Source organism: Lathyrus oleraceus, chromosome 4 (genome assembly GCF_024323335.1).
Source record: "Lathyrus oleraceus cultivar Zhongwan6 chromosome 4, CAAS_Psat_ZW6_1.0, whole genome shotgun sequence".
Taxonomy (NCBI): domain Eukaryota; kingdom Viridiplantae; phylum Streptophyta; class Magnoliopsida; order Fabales; family Fabaceae; genus Lathyrus; species Lathyrus oleraceus.
In genome coordinates this window covers 69,643,547-69,662,905 of record NC_066582.1, presented here as the reverse complement: position 1 = coordinate 69,662,905, position 19,359 = coordinate 69,643,547, and positions in this window count along the sequence as shown.

The following is a 19,359-nucleotide window of genomic DNA, read 5'->3' as shown; positions in this document are numbered from 1 at the left end:
TGTGGGCTACAAGCTAAAAAGCCCACTCAAGTGTATATGGCCCATATCTTATAATATGCCAAAATCACTTAAGCGTGTGGTACCTTACCATATTTCGTATTCTACTTAAGTACACCGTACCTTACGATGTTCTATAATTCACTTAAGGGCACCGTACATTACGGTATTCCTTAATTACTCTATCTCTCATCAATCCGTCCTTTGTGTGCGACCCTATAGGTTTTCGCGGCATTGACAATTATATTAAATCACGTATTTAACATAATAAACAGTGAGCGGTATCTAGCAACACATCACTGCTACCCAAGACACGAAAATGTCATGTGATCTGACAAATCCTTCTGTGATAATAATTATGTGTATAATTACCCTTTTTCCCTTATGTCTATATTGAACACAAGGCATAAACCGTGTCATCCTTGTCCAGTTCAATATTGGGCCCATAGACATTTATCCTGTTACGCAGGATGGGCAAATTCCATCTAGGTCACTCATGTCCCTTAGCATGCTTTGTGGAGTACCCATCAACTATCTTTATGGTCATCCAATTACGGACAATGTTTGATCAGCAATAAGGCACTCGACTCTACATCTATGGTCCATAGTGGTTTCAGGTCGAAGGGTGGTATACACCATTATCACCATGAGAATAACTTATGACACTTTGCATAACATTCTATATAGTATTCTCATAGCGGGTCAATCCAGTATAAATATTACTCTTAATATTCATACCTATGTTTAAGACTTGATAACTCTTTATCCATGATCCATGAGATGTGATCATCAGTCTATAAACATAATAGTCTCCATGCTTTAATGTTATCCCACTTCACAATAAATCTTGACTACGGATACTTTAAGAATAGTGTCCTTATGTTTAATGTGATCTCATGATTAAGTCATACTTGATACATTAAACGGACTAGCTATTCTAGGGACTTTATTAAACAAACATAATAAAGAAAAAGCCTTTTATTATTAATAAATAATTCGATACAAGTACCAAAAGTATTGGCCTCTAGGGCTTACACCAACAATCTCCCACTAGCACTAGAGCCAATTAGGCATACCCTTAATGCCCATAGATCTAGTATGACCATCATGCTTCTGCTGCGCAAGAGGCTTTGTCAGTGGGTCAGCAATATTGTCAAGTGTAGGTACTCTGCATATTTTCACATCTCCTCTATCTATTATCTCTCAAATGAGGTGATAACGCCTAAGTATGTGTTTGGGTCGTTGGTGAGATCTAGGCTCCTTAGCTTGTGCGATAGCACCATTGTTATCACAATAGAGACCAATGGGATCCACAATGCTAGGAACTATGCCAAGTTCACTAATGAACTTTTTGATCCAAACAGCTTCCTTTGCTGCACTTGAGGCAGCAATATACTCGGCCTCGGTTGTACAATCAGCAACTGTATCTTGCTTTGAACTTTTCCAGCTCACAGCGCCACCGTTTAAGCAAAACACATAACCAGATTGCGATCTAAAGTCATCCTTATCTGTCTGGAAGCTAGCATCGGTGTATCCAATTACAGCCAGCTCTTCTTGACCTCCATATATCAAGAATGAGTCCTTAGTCCTTCTTAAATACTTAAGGATATTCTTGACAGCCACCCAGTGAGCATCACCAGGATCAGATTGGTACCTACTCGTTGCACTTAAAGCATACGAGACATTTGGTCGAGTACATAACATGGCATACATGATAGATCCTATTGCAGATGCATATGGAATCTTATTCATGCGATCCATTTCTTCCTTAGTTGAAAGGGATTGTGTTTTTGATTGACACAAACCATGTTGGATAGGTATGAATCCTTTCTTGGAATCATGCATATTAAAACGTCTCAGCACTTTGTCTATGTATGTACTCTGACTTAGGCCAAGCAGTTTTTGTGATCTATCTCTATAGATTCTGATTCCTAATATATAAGCTGCTTCACCTAGGTCCTTCATAGAAAAGCATTTCCCCAACCAAGACTTTACTTGTTGCAGGGTAGGGACAACGTTTCGAATGAGTAATATGTCATCTACATATAATACCAGGAAAACGATCATGCTCCCACTAACCTTCTTGTAGACACAAGGCTCATCTTCATTCTTGATGAATCCATATTGTTTTACCGTTTCATCAAAATGAAGATTCCAGCTTCTGGAAGCTTGCTTCAATCCATAGATTGATCTTTGTAACTTACATATCTTTTGGGCTTCTTCTGGTATGTCAATTCCTTCAGGCTGTGTCATGTACACATCCTCAAGAAGATTCCCATTAAGGAAAGCAGTTTTGACATCCATCTGCCATATTTCATAATCATGATATGCAGCGATAGCAAGTAAAATCCGAACAGATTTAAGCATTGCAACTGGTGAAAAGGTTTCATCATAGTCAACCCCATGAATTTGTTTATATCCTTTTGCAACCAGTCTTGCCTTATAGGTATGTACCTTACCATCCATGTTAGTCTTCTTTTTGAAGACCCACTTGCATCCTATAGGGTTAAATCCTACAGGAGGCTCTACCAAGGTCCAAACTTGGTTTGTGTACATGGAATCCATTTCAGATTTCATGGCTTCTAGCCACTTCTCAGACTCGGGACCAGTTATGGCCTCTTGGTAGGTCACAGGCTCATCTTGATCCATGAGTAATACATCACCTTGATCAGTTATGAGATATCCATATCTCTCAGGTATGTGACGTATCCTGCTTGACCTACGTTGGTCTTGTTCTACTTGAGCAGGTTGCTCTTCCACAACTACTTGTGTTTCCTGCTCTAATTCCTCCATAGGTGTATCGATGCTTTGTGATTCTTGAATTTCTTCAAGCTCTACTTTCCTCCCACTGATTCCTTTGGAAATAAAATCCTTTTCTAGGAAAACTCCAGTTCGAGCGACAAACACTTTGCCCTCAGAAGGATTGTAGAAGTAATACCCTCTTGTTTCTTTAGGATACCCCACAAATAAGCATTTGTCAGATTTGGGCTCAAGCTTAGTTGAAATTTGTCGTTTCACATAAACTTCGCAACCCCAAATCTTCATGTAAGACATATGTGGTTTCTTACTACTCCATATCTCATATGATGTCTTCTCAACCTTTTTGGATGGAACACGGTTAAGTGTGTAAGCTGTTGTCAATAGTGCATGTCCCCAAAAGGAGTTTGGAAGATCGGCGTGACTCATCATGGATCGGACCATGTCTAACAGGGTTCGATTTCTTCTCTCAGATACACCATTCCATTGGGGTGTTCCAGGAGGAGTAAGTTGGGATAGGATCCCACACTCTTTCAGATGGTCATCAAACTCTAGGCTTAAATACTCACCACCTCGATCTGATCGAAGAGTTTTAATATTCTTACCTAGTTGGTTTTGTACTTCATTCTTGAATTCCTTGAACTTTTCAAAGGACTCTGATTTGTGTTTCATTAAATACACATAACCGTATCTACTGAAATCATCAGTAAATGTGATGAAGTACTGAAAACTTCCTCTGGCTTGTATGTTCAGTGGTCCACATACATCAGTATGTATGAGGGCCAAAAGATCATTAGCTCTTTAAACTTTTCCTGTGAATGGAGACTTTGTCATCTTTCCAATTAAACAAGATCTGCATGTCTCATATGATTCATAATCAAAAGAGTCCAACAGTCCATCTTTATGGAGTTTGGAAATGCGTTTCTCATTTATGTGGCCTAATCGACAATGCCAAAGGCAAGTTGGATTTAACTCATTAGGTTTCATCCTGTTAGTATTAATGTTATAAATAGGCATTTCAAGATCAAGGACATATAGTCCATTGTTCATTTGTGCAGTAGCATAGAATATATCATTAAAATAAATTGAGCAACAATTGTTCTTTATTATAAATGAAAAACCAAACTTGTCCAAACAAGAAAATGTAATATTCCTGCTAATTGCAGGTACATAATAACAGTTCTCTAACTGAATTATTAAACCACTAGGTAAAGTCAATACATAAGTTCCTACGGCTAAAGCAACAACATTTGCTCCATTGCCAACTCGTAGGTCAACTTCACCTTTTGCCAAATCTCTACTCCTTTTTAGTCCCGTCACATTGGTACAAATGTGAGAACCGCATCCAGTATCTAATACCCATGATGCAGAAGTAGATAAATTAATTTCAATAACAAAAATACCTGAAGTTGAAGTCTCTACTCCATTCTTCTTATCTTCCAGGTACTTTGGGCAGTTTCTCTTCCAGTGTCCGGTCTTACCGCAATGGAAGCAGGTGCATTCTTTTGCTATGCCTCCACTAGGCTTCAAAGCAGCAACAGTGGGTTTGGGTTTGGCAACTTCCTTGCCTTTCCCTTTATCACCCTGCTTGGTGGACCTTTTGTTCTGTCTCTTTCCATTTCTGATCATCAGAATGGACTTCCCTTTTGACTTCAGATTCAACTCAGTAGTTCTTAACATGGCTAGCAGTTCAGGAAGAGATTTGTCCATATCATTCATATTGAAATTTAGGACAAATTGACTGAATCTATCTGGCAACGATTGCAAGATCAAATCAGTCGCAAGTTCTTTTCCGAGGGGAGAACCCAATCTCTCAAGGTTTTCCACATACCCAATCATCTTGAGAACATGGGGACGTACAGGGGCCCCCTCAACTAACTTGCCTTGAAAAAGGGCTTTTGAAACTTCAAACCTTTCATGCCTTGCTTGCTCTTGATAGAGCATCTTCAGGTGTTCGATCATATCGAACGCTGCCATGTTCTCATGTTGCTTTTGCAATTCTGAGTTCATGGTAGCTAGCATGAGACAAGTAGTTTCATTGGCATCATCGACATGCTTCTTATAAGCATCTCTTTCTGCCTTAGGTGCAGAACTAGGAGGTTCCTCTTCAGGAACAGGTTTCTCCAAGACATACAGTTTTTTATCATGTTTGAGGACAATCCTCAGGTTTCGGTGCCAATCCAGAAAATTTGTCCCAGACAATTTTTCCTTGTCAAGGATTGATCACAAGATGTTGTTAGAGGTGTTTGTTGTCATGGTAATCTACATAAGAATTAATGAAACTATAAGTATCAATAACATATTTAATTAAGCCTTTAATTAAATATGCTCCCACTATTTTACTCAAAACAAATGACCCTCACCATTTGATTCGGAAAATCCCGTTGGAAGATTTTCTAGTGGGTCGAGATCCATATTTCACTTCGTTTTAAGTCCGCGTAGGCGGATTACACAAAACTAGGTTATTTAGGTAGGAACTCCTTCCAATTGTATCTAATACAACTCTCAAATATTTTAGTTGGGTGAATAACTCCTTATTCCAATCCATCACATGGATCAATTCCAACTCTTGCTTCTAAACATATATAATCTTATTATAATTTGTTTAGTTAAGTTTGACCCATTGTTTTAACAATTGGATATTACAATTATCCCATCGCACCTTACTAATATAGAACATGCACCTCGCATAGGCGAAACCTACATTATCCGATACTAGTCTTGATGAGTGTTAAAACTTGGAAAGCATAAACTTAATATTTAATTTGAGGGAATTTGCAATTATTCTGATCTCACCGGCTTATTTATCATATAAATCGTCCCTCACATGCATCAACATACATTCACATGCATCAACATACATACATAATGAAACAGTTATGGCCCCTAGCGCAATTGTTCTCCCAAGCCAATGAGAGAACCTAAGCTAACCTAATAACGATATAAGCTTCTCCAAGCAAGATCTTCAAGGTTGTCCTCCTTTGATATTGAATTCTTCTCTTTCTTCATAACATTACATTACATAAAAGAAACTCGCTTTACATACGAGGGAGTGAGATGAGAAAAGAAGTTACATTAAGAGATTAAAAGAGAGGCACGACACGCAGGTCGTATTTTAAAACCCAAAACAAAATAAAGGAAAACTAAGGCCATAACCGATCACCACAAGACAATAATAATAAACACATTATTATTATTATTATTAATTTTAATTCTTTTAATTAATTAAAACCAAATTAAATTTTGGCGACCGATCACACTACGCAAGATGTTGTTAGAGGTGTTTGTTGGCTGGCCGAAAATTTTAATGAACAATTCATTTAAAATCGACGTCGTTTCTCGCATCAACACTTGATACTTTAAAGCACAACCCTTGCGCAGTTACAACCCTAATCGCATAAATTTTTGACAACACAACCCTTGTACCGTCATTAACCCTAATGCATAATTCTTTGACAACACAACCCTTGTGCCGTCATTAACCCTAATGCACCAACTTCAGACCGTTAAACACATCTCGATTGTTGATTCAGTATGATTGATCAACACGTCTGTAGCGGGGTATTCGTTACCATTAGAGATATTGACTAAATCCAAGGTAAATCATACAAGTCGAGTCGCCACCGCACTTCTATTTATCCAAAGGAATGGTTAGAAAGCGAACAAAAACCTAAAAGTTTTATCGAATCAAAAACTAGTAAAAATGTCAGAGATCTGGGTAAGGGGGTTGGTTATGCAATGGGAAGGTATTAGGCACCCAAAGCATCCTAGGTACTCCTAGGGAGCCCTTTTCACATTTGTTGCAAAGGTTGTTATTTTTTTTTTGAAAATTTATTTGTGCAAACATGATTGAAGGGATGAGAAAAGCGTGTATGTTTATCTAATGTACTACTTACTAAAAGAAGGGTCAAAAGAAAATGACTCGCACGGACGTCGCATCCACTGCATACGTATCTCATCTGAATCTGAGAATCAGAGTCTTCGTAGCTCGACTACCTAGGGGTTAAAGAGGAGTGTGCTCGGTAAGACATCACATCTTATGTCTACGTATCTCATCTGGGATGAAAATTAGAGCAAAACGTAGTTCGACCACCTATGGGGTAAGGGTTGTGTTTTGGGGTGAACGACGTTACTACGCAATCTACCGGATGCTCGACCTTTGGAGACTTACTCGCCTGTAGTAGAAAGAGATAACGTGTTCTTAGGAGAAGAAAAATCAATGAGTTTGGGTGTTTTAGGGATGCTCATGCAAAAGGGCAGTCCTAGATGAAGGAACCGCGCTACCTTAATTGACATGCCACGAGAGGCTATACGAAACCTAAGAAAGCGGTAAAATACGGGAAAAAATAAAGGGATCAGGAGATCTATCGTACAGATAAAGATCTGAAGTAATAACAATTAGATAAATAAGAAACCCAAAGGCTCTTCCAAGCTAAACACCATCAAAGAAAGCGAGTCAGTACAGGTAATCGGAATAGACCTCCAGGTGGTACCCCACAAATAAAGTGGAACACCAAGCAAGCTATCCCTGCAAGAGTATGTGAGCCCTCACAAAAAAACTCAACAAACAGGTTAGAGAAACAAGATAGGGTAATCAAAAGTTGCCCCCAAATCAAAATGTAACCACATGAATCATGCCATTAAAATTCACAAAAAGCTCACAAAAAGCAACCAAGGGTAGGAGGCCTAAACCTCTTGTCAAACACATGCATCAAAAGGGTATCAAATTCACCCATAATACCTCATACATTCAGAGCATTCAAATTAAAAGCATAGAGTAATGGGGATAAGGGCAAACCTGATTGGAAAGACCGATGAAATTGAATGGCACGGTTGGGTTTGCAAAGCACTCTTAGGGTTTATATGAGAGGGAATTGGTTCTTTGCGGATGAGTTCTCTTCAGTCTCTGGAGGTTGCTCTGAACTCTGTTAGCTCTTCTCTCACTATCTTTTTCCCTGCTAGGGTAATAGGAATAGAATGGTCTTTTGTTTCACTGAAACTCTGAATTTATAACCTGACTTTTGTGGACCCGTGGGCTCAAATGAGAGAGGCCCAAGTCCAAAATTTTTCTGTTATATTTTATTTACTTATTATTTTATTTTATTAATTTTTTTTTCTTTTTCGTTTTTTTTTTCGTTTTTCGTTTTTTTTTGGTTTTTTTTGGTTTTTGTTTTTAAACACGTGGGTTTCGCTTAGCGAGCACGACAGTTGAAGAAATTCCTCTGAGCGTAGGTGATTCTGGTGGCTTTTCTTGGGACTCGCTAGACGACCCATTCTGCTCGCCTAGCGAGCACGACAGCTCATGAACAAACTTTTGCTCCTTCAAGATTAACGTTTTGATTGACGAATAGACCCCATTTGAACCTGTTGGAAGTATCTCAAGCCATTCCCTTGTGTTGACTGATCATCTAAATAGAATCCACAAAGTGTCTTGGATGATACTCAAGCTTCAAACAAAAGATGTTAGTGACACATTTTTTGTGCTTTTGATTAGTAAATAAAAGTAAGAGAAATAATGATGTATAATTCAAGCATGCTTGGTGATCTCAAACCAATCACAAGGAGTCCCACCCAAAGGCAAAGGGAACCAAGATGCTAAAGATCCTTGAGGCAATGCAAATGCAATGTTATGATGCCATGAGGGATCTTAGGGTCAAAATTGGGGTCTTACAGATGCCCCTATTTAAGGTCATTCTAGCCGGAGAAGTGGAGGTTAAAATCTTCGTCTCGACGGGGTAGAATGGGCTTAAATAATAACAACGAGACGAATTTTGGTCCCTAAGAGACCTCATGATGCAAATGTAGGTATGAAAAATGGTAGCACTCTGTGGAGATATGTGTCCACAAAAGCAAAGAAATCAGAAGCCATTGATAATCCATATGAGCAATTCACTCCATGGGACCAAGATCCTGGGGACTCTCTTGGGGATAGAAAATGGATAAAAATGCGCGAGCAGGTCACGACTCAAAGCGTGGGGAACAAAATTTCAAAGGGAAACGATCCAATGGAAAGACTCGAGCTGACTCGAAGATGCATGTATTGGGGAATATGCCAATACAGCAAAAAAACTATCCACATCGGATACTTCGGATAAAATCCGGATGAAAACAATCCACTAAGGGACTTCGCTGGGGATGTCCACAAGGACACTCCTGTGGAAGCAGCGGGACGAGGTATTACCGGTTACTAGGTAATAAGCTCAAGGAGACATGTGATCTGAACGCCAGGTATGAGGGTGAGAGATACAACATGCTCAGGAAGAGATGAATATCCAAGACCGGCATAAGGGCGAGAGATATCAAAACTTCAAAACGTCTGAGGAAAATCTAAAAGGTATACTTCAACTCAGGGATTCTGACTCCACAGGGGACAAAAAGTCATAATAGGGAGCAGAGAGGAAGGAACACCAGGGATACCGGTTACTGGGCATATAATAGGTGACCAACCAAGGCGTGAATTGGGGAATATTCCCAAAACACTCATCATCCAAAAGAGGGCTAAAAGCAAACTCGATTACAGGATGGATATTCGACTCCACAAAGGGGATACGAATCTTACTCAACTAGGGAAGAACAAAAGGCTTTAGACCCGATAGTGCATGAGATATACTATCTATTACCGTCAGAACATAGATAATATACTCGCATGGACGATTATCCACAACCGGTTACTGGGTTAATAAAGGATAAATCGACCGAAAAGAAAAGGCATCGGGATACCGAAACTAGGTATATAATGACGACCAATTCAGGGGAGAAACAATCGTTACCAACAACAACAAGGTAGACGAGAGATGACCCGCTGGGGGTAAATTGCGTAATCAGGGCAATTATCCAAGCAGATGAGGGGATATCATCACCGAATACTGGATGAAGATAACTGTCACCAATTAAAGATAAGCAAAAACAGTTACTCTGCAAAAAGGGGAGAAATAGGGTTTACAACTACCGGTATGAGGGTAGAGAACCACAGACTCCGCCGGGGATAATAATTACTAATTATTGAGCAATTATTCATTTACCACGGGGAAACAGGAAAAGAGTCTCAAGAGACCGATCTAGGATCTAACTAGATAGGCACACCAAATCAAGACTTGTCCCGGTGAGGATATAACTCAATGGGGAAAACCATCCCAATATATGTGTTGGGAAGGAACAAAAACAATCAACATCCACGAGGATATAACCCGGTGGGGAATATGGAAGAAAGGATAGACGCTTTCTGCCTATGGAGCTGACTCTATATGGAGAGATCAGACACACACATCTGCTCGGGGAAATATATCACCAAATAGCAGGAGACAACAAACAACGATATATGGCAAAGAATGCAACATGAATATCTGAATGTTATAATTATGCATGAATATGCGTGGTTTATGTATGATGTATGCTGACAGACAGACATATCTAACACAACCAGGTCCAGGAATCAACCACCCGGTACTACATCTCAAGAGAGAAAGCCAAGTTCACCGGGGAGTATCCAATCTGCTGGGGATCAGAGATACCAGGAAGCAAAGAACTCTGCAAGGGATGAATCATCAATCATTCCAGCTGGGGACGAGAGTTATCACAGACAAGGTCCACCACACCAACAACTCTACTGGGGAATCTATCCGAGGAGATAAAGGATTTATCGGGATCAACCACCAAATACCGCTCTTGCCCAAAGAGATCCAAGCTGCTGAGGAAGAAAGATTGCTACTCTGCTGAAGGGAAGAAAGGTGACTCTCAACAAGCAATCCACTTGGTAGGATAAACCACAAGGGGTTCCGGAGGGAGGAGATACAGTCATGCCAGGAATATGGACAAAAATCTTACCCTGTTGGGGATCGTACCACCCTTGGGAGAGCACTGAGGATCTCCTAAGTATCCTTTCGCCATTGTGAATGTTCACTTTGTTTAAAAACAAATTATAAAAAATTTGATCGTTTAAAACAATGATATTTTCTTAATCAAATCATGCAAAACATTTGTTGAATAGAAACATATAAGAGTGCCAATAATTGGATAAAAGGCTCAAATTTATTTGATAGAAGTGTAGTCTGCGAATGGCAAGACTCCATAGATCTTTACAAATTTGAAATTGGTGATATATATTGGAAAAGGGCTACATTGAACATAATGACCATTTCTCCACCAATTCTGAATCCGATGTATTTGAAGCTTTGGCTGATAATGAACAAGGATCTCTGACGGACGACAGTTGTAGAACAAAGTCTTGTCAGGATGCAGTTACTTGCCAAATCCCTAATTTTTGCCTAGATTGCCCCAGGATGAGGTACTCAATCTAGTGGGATACATATATCATTATTATATATTTTTTGTGTCTCTAACTTTTGCCTGGACCGCCCTTTCGGGTTTTCAATCCACCGAGACGCTCATTTTTGCCTAAGCCGCCCTTTCGGGTTTTCAACTTAGCGAGCTATTCAGTTTTTATTATTTTAGGCGAAGTATTTCTTGACTGCATCTGAATTCACAGGACGAGTGAAATCCTCCCCATCCATAGTTGTAAGTATCAAAGCACCGCCTGAAAAGGCTCTCTTAACAACATACGAACCCTCATAGTTCGGAGTCCACTTGCCCCTGGAATCGGGCGCGAAAGACAAAACTTTCTTGAGCACAAGGTCACCTTCTCGGAACACACGAGGCTTGACCTTCTTATCAAAAGCTTTCTTCATCCTCTACTGATATAACTGACCGTGGCACATGGCAGTCAATCTCTTTTCTTCTATCAAGTTCAGCTGGTCATAACGACTCTGAACCCATTCACCATCAGTCAACTTGGCCTCCATCAAGACTCTCATTGATGGGATCTCCACCTCTATATGGAGTACAGCCTCCGATCTTGACTTGGCGATCATATCGTCAACGTACACCTCAATCTCCTTGTGCATCATGTCATGGAACAAGGTAGTCATAGCTCGTTGATACGTGGCTCCGGCGTTCTTCAAACCAAAGGGCATCACTCAATAACAGAATGTTCCCCAAGGTGTGATGAATGTTGTCTTCTCCATATCCTCGGGTGCCATTTTGATCTGATTATATCCGGAAAATCCATCCATAAACGAGAAGACTTTGAATTTAGCTGTATTATCTACCAACATATCAATATGTGGTAGAGGGAAATCATCTTTCGGACTAGCTTTATTCAAGTCTCTATAGTCCACACACATCCGGACTTTTCCATCGTTCTTAGGCACGGGCACAATATTGGCCACCCATTGAGGATATGTAGAAGTCACCAGAAACCCTGCATCGATTTGCTTCTGAACTTCCTCTTTGATCTTCATTGCCATATCAGGATGAGTTCTTCTGAGTTTCTGCTTCACAGGCTTTAAAGGTAGGAAATGTTGCACAATATCAGTATCTATACCAGGCATGTCTTCATACGACACAATCTTTACCCCTTCTTAATAGATTCTTCCAGAAGTGCCCCAATCTTTACCTCTCGCACACAATCTTCAGACCCCAAGTTGACTGTTTCTAGATTCTCAAGATGCGGCTGAATGATCTTCTCTTCATGCTCAAGTAGACGGGTAATCTCGTTAGGAATCTCTTCAACATCATCTTCTTCCGCTTCAAATACAGGGAACTCAAAATTGGGAGATGGTGTTGGATCATTATGTTCAATGGGTTTAGAAATCAACCTGCATAATGATTTTTGATATGAAAAGATTTAGAATTCAAATAAGGCAAATCATTATGCAGATGAAAAGATTGATTTTATTCCATTTTGAGGTTTTATGTGATCACCAATTTCATGCAAAAGCGAAAAGGGAAAATAAATGGAAAAACAAACATTTAACATGAATTTATTGAATGAAAATATCATTGTATTTATGTTGCCAACAATGTTATCACTCCTCCTTTTGGCATGGGAGAAGGGTTTTTAAACAAAGTGATCATTACGTTGACTTATGGACAACTGTTGGAATATCCACAACGACCCAATTGTTGCAGACCCCTCCAGGGATGATGAAATTGCCAGAATCCTTTGTATCTTCTTCTAAAACGACAGCAGCCTCCTTATCTAGACCAGTGTGGATGAAACCTCCACTCTTGAATAACCCTTGCTTGTTGAAAGTACCAGAAGAAAAACCTATGCTAGCTCGGGACTCGTTGTCTTCTACCTCAATCATTCTTCCTAAGCCAGTGGTTGCACCACGCTCAATGGCCAGCTTTGCATCTTTGTAGGAAGCAAATGAAAGAGTTCTCTTCTCAATAGGCTCAACTATAGATAAAGCTTGGAAAGGAGTTCCAATTTCAACCTCAGCATCTATATAAGAGAAGGAAGACAAATGGCTAACCAGGAGAGCCCTTTCTCCCCTTACCACCACCAGCTTCTTGTTTTTCACGAATTTCAATTTCTGGTGTAGGGTGGACGTCACGGCGCCTGCCTCGTGAATCCATGGTCTGCCTAAGAGACAACTATACGATGGGTGAATGTCCATAACCTGGAAGGTAATCTGGAAATCACTTGGTCCGATCTTGATTGGGAGATCAACTTCCCCAATCACAATTTTGCGAGACCCATCGAAAGCCTTCACAACTACTCCACTCTGCCTCATGGGAGGCCCTTGATGTAACACCCTTCTAAAATACCCCAATTATTTAATTAAAATAATAAACATATATCAGAGTAATTATGCCGTTAAGGGTGTCACACAATCATTCACACCATGTTCTAAAATAACTGTCATGCTCTTTATTTAATCAATTAAACATTTGCATAAATCGCAGCGGATATAAATCAAATCAATCAAAACATGTAACATACTACATGTAAACTGGTTCAACAATCATTAACAACATAATTAAAAGGTTCCCTCCCGATGTTACATCTATCAGAGCATGACCCACTAAGGAGACTACACTAGTCTCCAAGCATTCGCTTCTACTCAACTCATTTCTCGTTACCTGAAAAATAGTTGTAAGGGTGAGTTCCTCAATCAATATAATAAGCATTATAAAATCTCATGTCATGTTAAGTAATTTGACACATTAATCACCCTAATCACAACATACGATCAGTAACAGCACATCAGCTCAACATCATGCTCAACACCAACATAAAACACAAGTATAATCTCAAATCATACTCCATAACAACACAAACACACGTATAATATTGGAATACATCCATTCATATTATACGCCATACATACATTATGCAATGAGACTCCACACATGCGGTACCGACTATTCTTGAACATCTAGTTCAAGCTCACCGATCAAATCCAGATACGGCTACTAAGCTCACTAGTCCCACTCATTTGAGATCTAATGACTCACTCACTAATTCCTCACCATGGGAATTAGCTACAGCCCCAAAGGCTATGCTATGCACACTAATCATCTAGCATGCAAACATCAACAACAAATCCACAATGATTCACTCACTAATTCCTCACCATGGGAATTAGCTACAGCCCCAAGGCTATGCTATGCAAGCTAATCATCTAGCAATGCAACATCAACAACAAAATCCACAATGGACATATGCTCACACTCTAAGCCATACAACAGTCCAATTACAATTGCATACATAACATGTACATTCACAACATTATGCATACCATCAAACATCACCAACACATGTATCAAAACATCATATCATGTCAAATAATTGAACACAGTATTAGCACACTCTACTAATACCTATACTGCTCAAACAGCGGGAATTAATCCCTGTTACATCATATGCCAACATAGGCCAACCCTCAAATAGGCACACAACATTTAAAACACCAATTTTCCATTCTGCAACAGTGTTAACCGGTTAACGCCCTGGGTTAACCGGTTAACGCAGCACAACACGCCTCCTGTCCCAAAACTTAACAGTGTTAACCGGTTAACGCCCTGGGTTAACCGGTTAACGCAGCACAAACAGCCATATTTCAGCAATCACAACAGTGTTAACCGGTTAACACCCTGGGTTAACCGGTTAACGCAAGACAGAAAGCTGTTCCTGCGCTAACACAAGGCAGAATGCAGAATTCTCCGCATTTTCCGCCGTTGGAGGACTTCCGGACCTCCGATCCCAATTCCGTAAAAAGCTATACGTTCGGGGAAACACGACTCACGCAATTACGGATTCAATTTCAGCTTTTAACACAGTTTATCCAACGTAATTCCAGCATTCAACAATCCCAATTAGGGTCAAATCAACGGCTTATCACTACCCATTACATATTATCCCATAATACCCATTAATCGACGATAAACCCCCCTTACCTGATTAATCCGGCAAATCTTTGAGCTTCAAGCTTTCTCTTCTCCAACCATCTTCCTCTTGCTCTGCCTCTTTGCCCTTTTCCTCTTTCACGATCGCTTCTCTGCTTTTCACGTAAAAACCTTTTTACTCCAAATGGGCTCTTTTCCTTATTTCCAACTTATATATATTTTCCAATAATAATAATAATCCAATAATAATAATAATAAAATTTCCAATTATTTAATTAAATTAATAAATATATTATTAACTCAATTTAAATAATTATTTTATTATTATCGGGGTGTTACAACTCTCCCCCACTAAAAGAGTTTTCGTCCTTGAAAACATACCTCAAGCGAATAACTCCGAATAAGACTCCTTCATCTGACTCTCCAGTTCCCAAGTCACATTGCCACCTGCTGGTCCTCCCCAAGCTACCTTCACCAAGGCAATCTCTTTACCCCGCAACTGCTTCAACTCTCGATCCTCGATCCTCATAGGTGATGTTTCAACAGTCAGGTTATCTCTCACCTGTACCTCATCTACTTGGACTACATGCGACGGATCATGAATGTACCTCCTCAACTGAGACACATGAAAAACCTCATGCAAATTCGCAAGCGACGGCGGTAAAGCGATACGATAGGCTACTTCCCCTATCCTCTCCAAAATCTGATAAGGACCAATAAATCGAGGTGTCAACTTCTTCGACTTCAAAGCTCGACCAACACCAGTTATCGGAGTGACACGAAGAAACACATGATCTCCCTCTTGGAACTCAAGTGACTTCCTCCTCTTGTCATGATAACTCTTCTGACGACTCTGAGCAATTCTCATCTTCTCATGAATCATCTTAATCTTTTCCGTAGTTTGTTGAACAATCTCCGGTCCAACCACAACACTCTCACCGGACTCATACCAACATAAAGGTGTCCGACATCTCCTACCATACAAAGCTTCAAACGGTGCCATACCAATGCTCGAATGAAAACTATTGTTGTAGGTAAACTCAATCAAAGGTAAATAACAATCCCAAGCACCTCCCTTTTCCAAAACACAAGCTCTCAAAAGATCCTCTAATGACTGAATCGTCCTCTCAGTCTGACCATCAGTCTGCGGATGATATGCAGAACTCAATCTCAGCTTAGTTCCCAAAGCCCTCTGCAAACCTTCCCAGAACTTCGATGTAAATCTAGGATCTCTGTCCGAAACAATACTCGACGGAATACCATGCAAACTTACAACCTTCTCAATATACAACTCAGCTAATCTCTCTAACGGATAATCCATTCTGATCGGAATGAAATGAGCCGATTTTGTCAACCTGTCAACAATCACCCAAATGGCTTCAAAATTCTTATTTGTCCTCGGCAAACCAGAAACAAAATCCATACTGATACTATCCCACTTCCACTCTGGAATAGCCAACGGTTGCATTAGCCCAGACGGCTTCTGATGCTCAATCTTTGACTTCTGACAAGTCAAACAGGAATAAACAAAACTCGCAATTTCTCTTTTCATCCCCGGCCACCAAAATAACTTTTTCAAATCATGATACATCTTCGTAGCTCCAGGATGAATACTCAAGCCACTACGATGTCCTTCCTCCAGAATACTCTTCTTAAGTTCGGTAACATCCGGAATACACACCCGATTACCAAATTTCAAAACACCATTCTCATCAACTCTGAATTCACCACCTTGGCCTTGATTCACTAAAGTCAACTTATCAACCAAAAACACATCGGATTTCTGACCCTCTCTGATCTCATCCAGAATACCACTTGTTAACTTCAACATTCCCAATTTAACACTATTGTGAGTACTCTCACACACCAAACTCAAGTCTCTAAACTGCTCAATTAAATCCAATTCCTTAACCATTAACATAGACATATGCAATGATTTCCGACTCAACGCATCAGCCACTCCATTTGCTTTACCCGGATGGTAATTCAAACCAAAGTCATAATCCTTCAGAAATTCTAACCATCTCCGCTGTCTCATATTCAACTCTTTCTGATCAAACAAATACTTTAAACTTTTATGGTCACTGAAAACCTCAAATCTTGATCCATACAAGTAATGCCTCCATAACTTCAGAACAAACACTACAGCTGCTAACTCTAAATCGTGTGTCGGATAGTTCTTCTCATGAACTCTCAGTTGTCTCGAAGCATAAGCTATAACCTGCTTATTCTGCATCAACACACCACCCAAGCCCAACAATGAAGCATCACAGTAAACCTCAAATGATTCCGACGAACTCGGTAATATCAGAATAGGAGCAGTAGTCAATCTTCTCTTTAACTCTTGGAAACCTTCTTCACATTTCGAGTCCCAAACAAACGCTTGTCCCTTTCTAGTCAACATCGTCAACGGTAACGCCAACTTAGAAAATCCCTCAATAAACTTCCTATAATAACCAACTAAACCAAGGAAACTTCGAATCTCAGCAACAGACTTCGGAGCTTCCCACTTAGATACCGCTTCTATCTTAGAAGGATCTACAGCAACACCACCTCTTGAAATCACATGACCAAGAAAACTAACCTCTTCTAACCAAAATTCACATTTAGAGAGTTTAGCAAATAACTTCTTTTCTCGTAGAACTTCTAAAACCACTCTCAAATGCTCAGCATGCTCTTCTTCAGATTTCGAATACACCAAAATGTCATCAATAAACACCACAACAAACTGGTCTAGGTACGGATGGAAAATCCTATTCATATACTCCATGAATACTCCAGGCGCATTAGTCACACCAAAAGGCATTACAGAATACTCATAATGTCCATACCTTGTTCTGAAAGCAGTCTTCTGAATATCCTCAGTTTTCACACGTATCTGATGATACCCAGATCTCAAATCTATCTTGCTGAACACACTCGCACCAACCAACTGATCCATCAAATCATCAATCCTCGGCAAAGGATACCGATTCTTGATCGTCACTTTATTCAGTTGCCTGTAGTCCACACACAACCTCATAGTACCTTCTTTCTTCTTAACCAACAACACTGGTGCACCCCACGGTGACACACTCGGACGAATAAATTTCTTATCCAACAGATCTTCCAACTAACTCTTCAATTCAGCTAACTCAACAGCAGACATACGGTACGGAGCCATCGATATCGGTCTAGTACCAGGTACCAAATCAATCGAGAACTCAACTTCACGCTCTGGCGGTAATTCATTCACTTCTTCTGGAAACACATCAGGAAAATCACACACCACGGCTAGATCACAAATCGCCAGTTTATCTTTAGCCTCCAAAGTTGCTAACAGCATAAACAGCTCTGCCCCATCTACTACTTCCTCATTCACCTGCCTGGCTGATAGAAACAAACTCTTTCCTTCTTCAATCTCAGGAAATATCACAGTCTTATCAAAACAGTTGATAGAAACTCGGTTAAACACCAACCAGTTCATACCCAAGATAACGTCAATCTGCACTAGTGGAAGACACACAAGGTCTATCCCAAAATCTCTACCAAAAATACTCAAAGGACAGCTCAAGCAAACTGAAGTAGTAGTCACTGAACCCTTTGCAGGAGTATCAATCACCATACTACCATACATCTCAGATATCTCTAACTTAAGTTTCACAGCACAATCCAAAGATATAAAGGAATGAGTAGCACCGGTGTCAATAATAGCTACAAAAGGAAAGCCATTAATATAACACGTACCTCGGATCAAACGATCATCTGCAGAAGTCTCAGAACCCGATAAAGCAAAGACCTTGCCTCCTGACTGATTCTCTCTCTTCGGCTTAGGACACTGTGGACTGATATGACCCAACTCTCCACAGTTGAAACAAGTTACAGTCTTCAACCGACACTCTGCAGCCAAATGACCACCTTTTCCACACTTGAAACACTTCATCTCAGCACTGGTACACTCATGGACACGATGTCCAGCCCGACCACATCTATAACACTTAGCAGGGGCACTAGAGTCTCCCCCACTAGGCCTCTTCATCCCACTCTGCTTCTGGAAACCTTTGCCAGCTGCATACGGTTTTCCACGATCATTCTGATTCTTGCCTTTCCTATCAACTCTCTGTTGATAGCTCTCTGCTCTGGCTTTGGAATCCTGTTCAAAAATCCTGCAACAGTCAACCAAGTCAGAAAACACTCTGATTCGTTGGTATCCAATAGCCTGCTTGATCTCGGGACGTAACCCGTTCTCAAACTTCACACATTTCGAAAATTCTCCAGCAGCCTCATTATAGGGAGTGTAATACTTCGACAGCTCTGTGAACTTAGCAGCATACTCAGTAACCGACCGATTGCCCTGCTTCAATTCCAAGAACTCTATCTCTTTCTTTCCTCTAACATCTTCTGGAAAGTACTTCCTCAGAAATCTCTCTCTGAACA